The following is a 12351-nucleotide window of genomic DNA, read 5'->3' on the forward strand; positions in this document are numbered from 1 at the left end:
AAACTATAATACAAACCTTTCTCACACTATTTTAAAAACCGCAGTAAAAAAATTTGATCGACATTGTCAATAGAAAGTTTTAACATTTGTCACCTTGTCGAACTGTCACAACCTTCAGTTTTGTTTTGACGTTGTTTCATCGCTATTTATTCTGTTGACAGTTACAATGAAAAGATTCTCATGGTAGCATATTGTATAACTCAAAAAAGCACACTCATGCAATAGTTTAAGCTTTAAATAAATTTATTTTTTGTGTTTTTCTTTATTTTTGTTGGTTAGTTATTTCAGTTTACTTTTTTTTTTTAAGTTGTAAACTTAAAGTTCTCATTCGTTAGTAAGCATTGTAGTTCGTATTTTGTAAAGTAAATTTGCTTAACTCATGTTTCAGCTTTACAAAACTTTTATAATTAAAATTCAACAAAAATTATATGGTATTTTTATCAAGCTCTACAGCAGGGTTTCCCAAAGTGGGCGATATCGCCCCCCTGGGGGCGATTTTAGTAATTCGGGGGGCGATAATTAGTAAGGGGGCGAAAGGGTGGGCGATAACTAGTAAGGGGGCGAAAAGGGGGCGATTTTAAAATTTTTGGCTGTCATAAGATTTTTTTTTTCTTGCTATTTTACTAATTTTAGCTTGCTATTAATTATTTGACCCTGAGGTAAAACTTAAACAAAAAAATTCATTTTATTTATGTAAAAAATAGAAAAAAAAATCAAGTGCTTATGACTCATATTTTCTAGTAAGTACTATATTTTCATTCATATTTTTCCTTATTTAACAATTACATAGATCATAGACTACTGGAATCCCTCTCACTATTTTATAACCTGACATATATGTTATTTGGGATCATTAGTTGTTTTTAAAAATCTATGTTATTTATTATTAAACTATCACCTCATGATATTTCGAGTTGTATTTGAAAAGTCACTAAGTTAGACTAAGAAATAAACATATACAGGGTTGCAAATTAACCTAGAAACCTGGAAAACCTGGAATTTGACAATTTAGGCAAAAAATAATCTGGAATTTTTAACAGTTTTAGTATATTAAGTAGTAAAATTTAGATTTGACACAAAAAAGCTATCATATAGATAAAAATATGGATCCCTTCGAAGCAGATACTTTTGAAGTAAACGACTTACAGGAAACCTTCTCAGACTTAATAACTGACCTTGAACTTAAAGTAAATTCTTTCAAAGAACGATATGAAAGCTTTTGGACTCAACAAAAACTAAGGCAAAAGTATCCAATCGTTTGAGAGGAATTTAGATTGTTGTGTATAGCTTTTCCTTCTAGCTATGTTGTTGAGAAAGCTTTCAGTTTAGTTATCAACATCTTAAGCAAAAGATCTAATGTAGATATTTATAAAAGGTGACTTAAGGCTCTATCTTACTGATTAAGAATCAGGTTAGAAAAACTCGCAAGCAGTCATGAACCTCATCCTTCACATTATATTAGACTTCAGTAGCAGACATTATTTTATGAAAGTATTTTAATTTTATTTGATTTTTTGAAATATTTCTTATTTAAACTGGTTTGTATTGTATTTATGTAGTCTTTTTATAATAACAACTTTATTAAGCTATTTATTCTACAACAGGTTTGCATAATGCCTAATAAATATTAGTTACGGTAAACTTCCTCTTGAGTTCGCACTTTTTACCCAAAAAAAATTCTAATTGTTTTTCTAAAGTGAATATTTTGGTTTTAAAAGATTATAAGTTTGAGGTCTCTATTTTAAATGACTTCTACTTTTTCATTTAAAAGTTTCTTAAACTCAATTTTATTTTCTAACTTAATATATTATTGTTAAAAAATTTATTATTATATGGAGTTTTAAACTATTAATATAACTGTTTTTTTGTTTTATCTTAATTCAATATATATGATAGCAATTAGAATATACTTAGTTTATTTTAATACTTCAACACTAGCTTTTAGTTCAGGGTTTCCCAAACTTTTTTGCTAATGGCCCCCTTTAAAGAGTTTGAAAAAATAATGGCCCCCTTCAACATATAGATTACTCATAAACTACGATAAAATACACATAAGACCTTTTTTTTTTTTTTTTGCTCTTCATCTAAAACTCAGGAATATCTAGTGTAAGTTTCTAAACTGCCATAAAATACACATCAGACTTTTTTTTTTTTTTTTGCTCTTTATCTGCAACTCAAGAATATCTAGTGTAAGTTTCAAGTTATGGCCTCATGGCCCCCCTGTGGCTCCTTTACTGCTCATGGCCCCCCTCTTCCCCTTTGCTGCTCGTGGCCCCCTGAGTATCTGTCATGGCCCCCTAGGGGGCCACTTGGCCCACTTTGGGAAACCCTGTTTTAGTTCTTCACTATTTTCCTCTGTTAAATTATTATAGGATGATAGCTAAAAAAAAAACTTTTAAACAGATTTAAATAAGCCATCAAAAAGACTGCTACAGTTATAAAACAAAATTTTAACCTAGTTAAATGTTTTTTTAATTGATTACTTTCTGTTCTCAAAATTAACTGTAAAACATTGGATTTTTTTTGAATTTAAATAAAGAAAAAAAATTGTTAGAATTAAGGTTTAGTTCCCTAAAGATTATTCCAAGTCAAATACTATTTCATGGTATTCTACTACGAAACGAATAGTTTAAAAAGTCAAGAATTAAATTTTTAACTTTACAACTACCTTGCTTACAATATATCTTAGCATTAAAATTAATAAATTTACTGCATTAACTGATGCTGTTGATGAAGCCACTTTTCATGTGAGATAATCAACCAGTCGGTCAAACTTCCTCAAACTAGTTCAGAAATTATTTTTCAATTTTCATTTTATTATGTGTAAAATAAACTGTTCATTTTTTTATAGTTTTTTAATCTCTGGTTTAGTTATTTTAGAATATGCCTATTTTTAAAATAATTTAACTTTTTTGTGCGGCTTAAAAAAGTTACTTAGTATTAACTTCTAAATGTCCAAAATTTGTTATATGAGATATTATCATAATGTCAGGTTTCAGTTAAGATTTCAGATGGGTAACGTACGGCTCAGATCCAGCCGCAGATTCAGTCGAATATCGACCCGCTAAGTAAATTGAAAACTAATTGTGCAAAATAAATAAAATTTAGTATTTTGATACTTAATATTTTGAAATACGCTTTCATTTCGTTTTCAGTTCACAATAGCATTTCCTAGCTCACAACAATACTAAATCATTTTATTACAAATTTTCTCGAGTTTTTTAACTTTCTTATTTGTAATACCTTTAATCATGCAGCCCGCAGTTACTTTTTTTTAACGAGTTGAGACTAGAAAAGATTTTTTAGTAAATATGAATTGCTGACTACAAAAGTTGTCCACCACTGACTTAAAAGTTTCATTAGTTTCAAAACAGTTCATATTTAAACAGGATTGATTACAGATTACACAGGGCTTTTTAATAATTAAGTATTTTAATACTTTTTACTGGGCTTCTAAGAAAATAACTGTAAATTATTTTTCAAGCCCTGTAAACTACTTTGAACACAAAAGTGCGTGCATAAGAAGTACCAGACTAAATTACATTTCGAACACAACTTTTTTTTAGCTAAAAAGTTTGTACTCAAAAGAAAAACTACTTTGTAAAATCGTGGGGGCGATTTTTTTTCAAATTACTGAAAAGGGGGCGATTTAGTAAATGAGTTTGGGAAACCCTGCTCTACAGTAAATTAACACAAATTTTGTTTATTACGTAGCTTTGTAAAGATAATTTCTTGCTTTAAGATACGCAGCGTTATCTTTAGGTTTAACAAACCATTTATAGCTGTTTACTTTAAATAATTTACTATTTTCAAAGTTCACTAGACTAAATTTTTAAGTTACTATGTTTCAACCTATATTCATAACTTTATATATTTTCATGTAGCTTAACATAACTTTTAAATCTAGTAATTTTTATCGTTACTTAATTGATAACTTTAAAATATACAAAAAGTTTAAGTAAAGTTAGATAAAGTTCTTAAGACTATTAGACCTTATACTGTAACGAATCTAAAACTAGATACTTAAAAATTTTTAATGAAACTAATTTATTCTAAAGACGTGGTTTATAAATTTAGAAAAAAAAATTCAATTATTAAACAATAAGTATTATAACAATATTCTTTAAATACTCCATTATCACTAACATAAAATAGTATTTAAAAATTTTTAAAATAAAGTTTAAATACTAATAAAAACTTTATTTGTTCCATAAAATACAAGAACTTTTGTTTGTTTTTAGTTTTAGTGATGTAAAAACTAGTAATGTCAGTTTTGTAATAGAGTGCCAAGTATAAATTTAAGTCTACTTAAACTTACCGTCTGCCAATAAAAAACAAATATTCATCTTGCTACTGACAAGTATCGTTCATTTTGAAACAAATTATTTCTTGATGTTTATTTAATAAACAACTACTTGACACTTCTACTTCGTTCTACGAACCGGATCTTTATTTTTTGAACTTTATTAATTTTATTCTATATATATATACATTTTTAGTCTCTTAGTCATTGGTATAGAAGAATATAGCTTTAATATAACATTGATAAAAAAACAAATTTGGGTTTCAAAGTATTGAAACAATAAGTGTTTTGCATAAAAATAAGTTTTGTATAAATTTATATGTAAAACAAGCAGGTTAGAATAAAATACAGAAAATGTTATAATAAATATTAAGACGAGTTATATTTTTTTAAACCTGTTTACTAAGCTTAGCTTTCACATTAGGATTTGTTGTTATTTTTTTATAGGAGGAAAAATCTAATTTACTTTAGTAGTAGTAACTAACTTTACATTAAAAGTTTCTACTATGGAAATTTTATATTGGCTTAAAAAAAGTTACCTGTGAGGCAAAATTAAAATGAAAACATCTCCCTGAAAAGTAGTAAATAAGTTGAGGTTTTGTTATTTTAGATAACTAATATACCCTAAAAAAAAATAAAAGTTCATCAGTGCATAAAAGGTTTAATAAATTTAATTTTACAAAATCAATTATATTTGTAGCTATAAGTATTGTTTGATCTAAAATACATTTTAAAATAACAATATTCTATTATTACTTTTTGTTTTTAGAACATAATTCAGTCAAAAAAAACATTTTTAAAGTTTTTATGAATTTATGCAATAGTAAGGCAAAATGAATGATAACAAGCACTATCATAGTTTGTATAATATTGGTTATTTAATTCTTACGTTATCAAAATATTTATTCTTTATATATAAGTTTGCGTATTCTTTACAACGAAAAAACTTTACTTTTAAGATTTGTAAGCAAAAGTCTTCTTCTTCTTATGAAAAGTTAAAAAACATTAGATAAATTAAATGATTAATTAGATAAATAAAAAATACTTTAACACTTTGCAACCCAAAATTTATTTTTTATCAATCTTATTTAAAAACTATATTCTTCTATTCGATGAAAAATTAAACTACACTAATTTATTGGTAACCATCAAAAGAATTAAGTATTTTTGACCGGTCTTAGTTGATTATAATCTATTTATCAGTAAAGTAACCTAAACAAACAACTTATAAGTGTTTATTTATTTATTACTTAATTAATGTATGTATTTATGAATTTTTTTTATCAGTTTATCAGTTTAAATTTTTCAAAATTAACAATTTTATAAAAGTTGTCGACCAAAATAACGAAGTAATCACAAATTAGTTATAATCTAACTAAAGCTTCACTTCAAATAAAAATAGATAAATAAAAGTTATATGTAGTTTTAAAATAAGTTATTACTTTATTTGTCTAAAGCTTTTAACAGTTATCTTACAATTAAGTAGTTTTACTTGTATTTTTTACTGTAATGTAATGAAAATTCCATTAGTGATTAAAATTATTAACATTTTAAAAATTTCAAATAAAAACTCCAGGTTGAAGTGTAAACAAAATATTTTTTTTTACTTTTGCAACAGTAAAGTTTTATACGTTTAATTTATTTTATTGTTAGTTTTATTGTTTTATTTTTTAATCAACATGAATCATTTATAAATTATATTACATGTTACATCAATCAAAAAACATTACTTTTTGTACAAAACAATTATCAATTAAAGAAATCTATATACAAAGTGATTTTTCTAGAGTTTTTAAACTTTTCAAATAAATTAATAAAACTTATAAAATTAGGTGAAATTAAGCGTCTTGTTATATTTTATTAAAGACATGTTGTTTTAAGATGTTTCAAAGATTAAAACAACAGTTACCTCACAATGGGATGAAGTTTCGACACGTAAAATTTAGTTGTACTGTATAAACAGACGTTGTAAGCAATACAAACATAGGCTTAGATAGTTCAATATAGTACAATTATGGTGTGAAAAAAAGAGTATCTTAGGTCGTTTTAAGGTTGCGATGTTTTACAGTGTGAACTAGTAAGTTTGGTTATTCTTTTTTAAACTACCAAAAATTAAATAAAAAAATTAAGAGAAAAATAGAATAATACTCTACTTAGTAATATTTTAGTTTTGTTAACTTTTTTTTTGATAAAGGATTAGTTTCTTAAATTTCTTAGTAAACGAAACACAAGTGATAGCTATAAATTTATTGTAATCTTAAAAAGGCTTTAATTATTAAATTAAATCAACAGGAATATATTTCTTTGATGATTTTTGTTTATAAGTATAAACTTTTAGTATATTAGGAATGATATAGTTTGCTTTTAATTTGTTAGTAAAGTTTACAAACAGTTATAACTTTCAAACTTTAGTAAAAGCGTATAAATAACTAAAAAATAACTAGTTCAATAACGTATAAAATTAAGTTATGTTTTACTGAAATGATTTCACGATAAAACTTTTATAAACGCTCCAAGTAAACTGAAAGGCATTGTCAATAAAAGGTTTCGACATTTGTCACCTTCTCTAACTGTCAAAGATTTCAACTTTATTTTGACAGGATTCAGTTTGTTGACATTTGTTCTCATGCAAGTAAACTTGATATGTGATTTAATTCACGGGTTATTGTGAGTTTTTTTTATCTGCAATTTATGTTAGATATTCGACTTGTAAAAGTGTTAGAACCTAACAAGTGTTAAAATTGATTGTTCTATCTATCTCACAAACTTTTTTAGTATTGATTAACTCTAATAAACTATAAACAAAAACATATAAATTTATTAAACAAAAAACTAAAACATAATATTGAGTTTGTCTATAAAAAGTCTTCAATAAATAAAGCATTTTTATTTACCTAGTAAAAGTTTTATATAAACTTTTTGAATCGTTTTGTTCCACTTAAAGAAGTTTAGTTGTCAACTTTATATATTTATTTTGGGTAGCTGTCAAATTTGCACGAGCGTACAAAGTTGCACGAGGGAACAAAATTTATTACTATCACTGCTACACCTAATTCTTATCCTCGGTCGGTAACTTTTTTTTAATTTTTTTTTATTATTTTATTTTTTTTACTTTCACTATTACCCCTAACCCTTACCCTCAGTCGTTAGCTTTTTTTCTTTTTTAATTATTTTTTTAATAATAATTTTTATTAGTTATTTTTTTACTGTCACTGTTACCCCTTGCCCTCGGTCAGTAACTTTTTCTTTTTTTTTGTTTTTTTATTAAATTATCTTTTAGTTTTTTTTCTTGTATTGTTTTATATATTTTTTTTTGTTTTTTTTTACTCTCGTGCAAAAATGACCCTCCGTGCAAAATTGTAGCTCGTAAAAAAATTGACCCTTGGTGCAAAATTATCTTAGTGCAATTTTGTCTCCTCGTGCAAATTTGTCATTGTGAAAAATTATCGTCGTACAGTTTTGTGACCTCGTGCAATTTTGTCTTCGTGCAATTTAGTCCCCTCATGCAATTTAGTAACCTCGTGCAATTTTATCTTCATGCAATTTTGACCCGTTCCCATTTATTTTACCGTCTATCAAAGACTTTTGATGTTAATGCAGTTAGTCATGCATTTTTCTTTGATTACTGGCACATTTATAACCAATTTTCTTAGATCAAATGAAACTAGTTTAAAATATCTAGGTTTTTGAGTTTAGGTATTGTTTTAAAACTTTAGCTAAACTAAAGCTTATAATTTGCTAAGTTTTGTTACTTTATATGATAAGTCAGTTAAAGTTGTAATAAGTAAATTTTAACGTAACACAGACTAACTAATGTTCAATAGTATCTTTTATTGTGATTAATTTTTATTGGAATTATTTAGGTTATGGTTTTTACTTTCGTGTAACCGCCATTGTATTAAAAAGGATTAAGAAATAAAGTTATAAAAAAACATATTTAAACTTTTCTTCCAAAATTTGTAGATAGTTTTCTTATGTGTATTCTTAATAGTTTTTTTGCGATTAGTTAGGTGGAATATTTGTTTTGCAAAGGTACAAAAGTATAAAATATTAAACTGGCTTTTTTAGCATAATTTTTTGCTAAAATATATTTTAAAAACATTTAAATTGAACGATGTAACAATCTAAAATTTATTTAGTTTGCTTTTAAATAAATTAATTTTATCAAGTTTTAATTGGAAACAAGATTTTTGTTTATAGAATATTAAAACAACTAAGAGTAATTTTATTTACCAAATTTTAATAATTTATTATCTTAATGAAAATTTATAGTAATAAAAGTTTGATGTTCATAATTCAAACAATAAAACAAAATTTTGTATCTTGCTCAATAAATAGTAAAGTTTTGACTTTATTTTTTTCTTCAACATATTAATAAGTTGTAAAACAATATAAAAACTTTACTTAATTAACTCTTTGAAAAAAAAAACAGTTAAGTAAACTAGTGTTAAAATTTATTTCAATAAAACTCTTGTACACTTAACTGATTTATGCTATTACAACTAACATCTGCCAGTGTAACATAAATGTCAAAATTTATTATGCAAACGACGTTATTTTCAGAAAATCGTTTATCTTCATTTTGTTAACAAGACTTATAAATTATTTCGATGAACTTTATTTTCAAAGTTTATACTGAAATATTGTTTGTTAGTTATATTCGATTAATAGAATATAAGTATTGTTTTTATCGTACACACTTAGCTTTATTGCAAAAAATAAGTGCATCATAACTATAAGTCAATACGATCGAAAACAGTTTTACAACAAAAAGTTTTGTTATTTTTCTTTAAAACTAGAAACTTAAAAACTAAAAAATTAAGACAGCTGACAGGTTTTATTTCATTGTTATAATAAACCTTTGTTTAGTTAATAAAAAATTTATAGTTTCTAATATCTTAACTTTTCTATGAGCAGTTATTTATATATTTCTAATTACTTTTTATCACTTTTTAACAGTTTTTTTTTTACTTTTGCTTTTGTCTTAGTAAAGATTATCTTTTATGTTAATGATAGTTTTTAAAAAGTATAAGTTTTTAATTATTTTTGCTAAAAAAAGATCCAAAAGAATCGATCATTAGAATATAACTAGAACAATTTTGAAAAGTACATTAACTTATTAAAATTAACGACATTTTCTGTGGTATTAACAAATATAGTTTTACAGAGTTTTATTGCTTCTGTTAAACTGTTTTATATTCATTTTAAAATGGTGTAAGTTATATAATAGTAAGTTCAAATAAGAAGACTTCAGATTGTGTTATTTATCGAAGTCTTTTTTACAAAACTACAATAGTTTTTTAAACCATACTTTTTTTTAATAAAACGTTATGCATAAAATAGCTAATGAGCTTTTAGTTTAAGTGATACTTTTTTTACTTTTTAGTCATAAATCAATGAAATAAATACAAATCAAAGGAATTAAAGTCAAGACTAACAATATCTAAGATGAATGTTAAACTTAAAAGAAGTAATCAAGTGACGATGTGTAAAAAATGTTGTATACAGGTCTTAGTTCTCATATTTGTTACAGTTAATTTATATGTTATCAACTTTTTTTTACAAACTTATAAGCGTTACTATTGGTTTAATTATAAACCTTATACTAAAATATTTTATCTTAAAAATTTTTCTGATCTGACAGTTTTTTTTATTAAAAAAAGAACTTTTAAAACCTATATTCACTTAAAGGAAGTAAAATAATCACAATTAAAATAATATGTTAAACATCTTTTAAAAACAAAACTTAATTAGTAATTTTTTCTATTAAACTGTTTTTTTGTACTAAAGTTATACATTTTATTTCTAATGTTTACTTTTAGTTAACACAAGCCATAAAAAAGTGTTAAAAGCTAGTTAAAGTGTAACTTTTAATTTTTTTCATTGTTATTAATAAAACATCATCAACACTTTTCAAATCAATACCTATAAATTTAAAATTTGTTTTAAAACCTTAAAAATCATCAAATAAAATTACAAAGTAGAGTTATGGGATTAAAAGTTGTCCATCTTTTTAATTTATACTGATAAACTGTCAGTATCGTTGTGACACATTTTTAATTTGTCATTGATGACATGTTGCATGCCATGTAGACAAAAATTCTCACACTAGCTCAGCGGCTTACAAAACTAAAGTTAAAACAAAATGTACAACTCTAAATCTTACATTTCTAAATTTATATAACAAGTACAAAAATATAAGCTACTCTTTATTCTTTAGTTGATAAATTCTGATATTAATATACATAAATACTAGGAAATCAATATAAACTAGTAAAGAATGTACCTTTTTAAGCCAACTCTATTATATGCTTTATATGGGAACGAGTCAAATATGCGCGAAGACACTTTTGCACGGAGGGTCAAATTTGAAGGAAGGGACACTTTTACACAAAAATAGTTTTGCACAAAACATTTTTGCACGAAGACACTTTTACACAAAGGTTCATATTTGCACGAGTAAAAAAATAAAAAAATGAAAAAGTTACAGAAAAATACAAAAATTAAAAAAAAAATTATTTAAAAAAAAGATAAAAAACGAAATTACCGACCGAGGGTAAGGGTTAGGGGTAACAGTGATAGCAAAAATAAAAAAACAAAAAGTAACTAATAAAAAGTTTAAAATAACAAGAAAAAAGAAATAATAAATAAGTAAACAAAAAAGAATAAAAAAAGTTACCGACCGAAGGTAAGGGTTAGGGGTAACAGTGAAGTTTTATTAGGAAAAAAAATATTTACTTTAAGTACAACTAAATATTGAAAAAACTAATGTAATTGAAAAAAAATAACTTTAAAGACAATTCGTAAAGTAAAAAGAGTAACAAAGTTTTTCTACAACGAAGCTTAATACTGTTCATTAATGTTAAATTTCAATTTATCATTAACACACAAGTTATGACAAAAGTGAAGTATTTGTCATAGACTAAACTATAACACTTTGACAATTTTTATGTCAGTTTTACTCAATTTTACCTTCGAACCACAACAATTATTTTGACAGTATGAAATTTTTTATTCAATTTACGGTATTTAAATTCTACAAGATAAACTTTGTGCGTGTCATCTGCTGACATTTAAATTTAAAACTAATAAAACTTCTTAACCGCTACTGAACTTTTTTTTCTTTACAACTTTTTTTAATTTTTGTATAGTTTAACATTAATATGAACAATAAATACTATATTTTATGTATATATGAACCAGTTTAACTAAAAAATGGATTAATTCTTAAAATAAAAATATATAAAATTCACATAATCAAAACTGTTTTTTTAATAATAATACAACTACTTAACTACAATACTTGTTTCTAAATAAACTAAAGTATTTTAAGACTAACTTTATTAAGACTACTTTAGAAGTTTTTTTAAACTAGTACTTTTTTTGAATTAAAATAATAAAAATATGATAATTACCTCAGTTAAAAAATCTAAAACAATTTCGCTTATATGAAAGGTGTAATGTATCTATGTTGTACATATATATATTCTAATAATGTACAAACTCAATTTTATATCTACTACTGACAGTTATCGTTCACTTTGAAAGAAACTAAAACTTTTATTTATTTTTGTCAACATCTAGTTGACTTTTGTTTTTCATCTTTGCAAACCGGATTTTGTAAGATTTAAATTAAAATGCATCTTTTAAATACCTTTTACGTGGTACAAAACCAATTAAAAACTTCTTAAGTTTCTTATTATTTTTAGTATGATACAGAATAAAATAACAAAGATAAAAATACTAAGCTAAATTTTATACACCAAAATTGAGATACAATATTAAAAATAAACTATTTCAAAACTAAAAAAACACCAATCGTAAAGTTTTTGATTAACTGAATAGTTCTATAAATTTAAAGCTAAGTAGTAAGTATAACACAAAAACAACGCTTTTTTATTTATTTTAGTAATACTATTTATATTTTTCTATTTTTATATAACAGAATATTCGTATATCAATTATTTATTCTTTTAACCAGTAACCTCGACGAAGGATTTTTTACAACTGCTTAGCTCTTAAGATAGAAAAAAACTTTACTTAGAATT

The sequence above is a fragment of the Thalia democratica genome, chromosome 6, assembly GCF_965202585.1.
Source record: "Thalia democratica chromosome 6, ktThaDemo2.hap1.1, whole genome shotgun sequence".
Lineage (NCBI taxonomy): Eukaryota > Metazoa > Chordata > Thaliacea > Salpida > Salpidae > Thalia > Thalia democratica.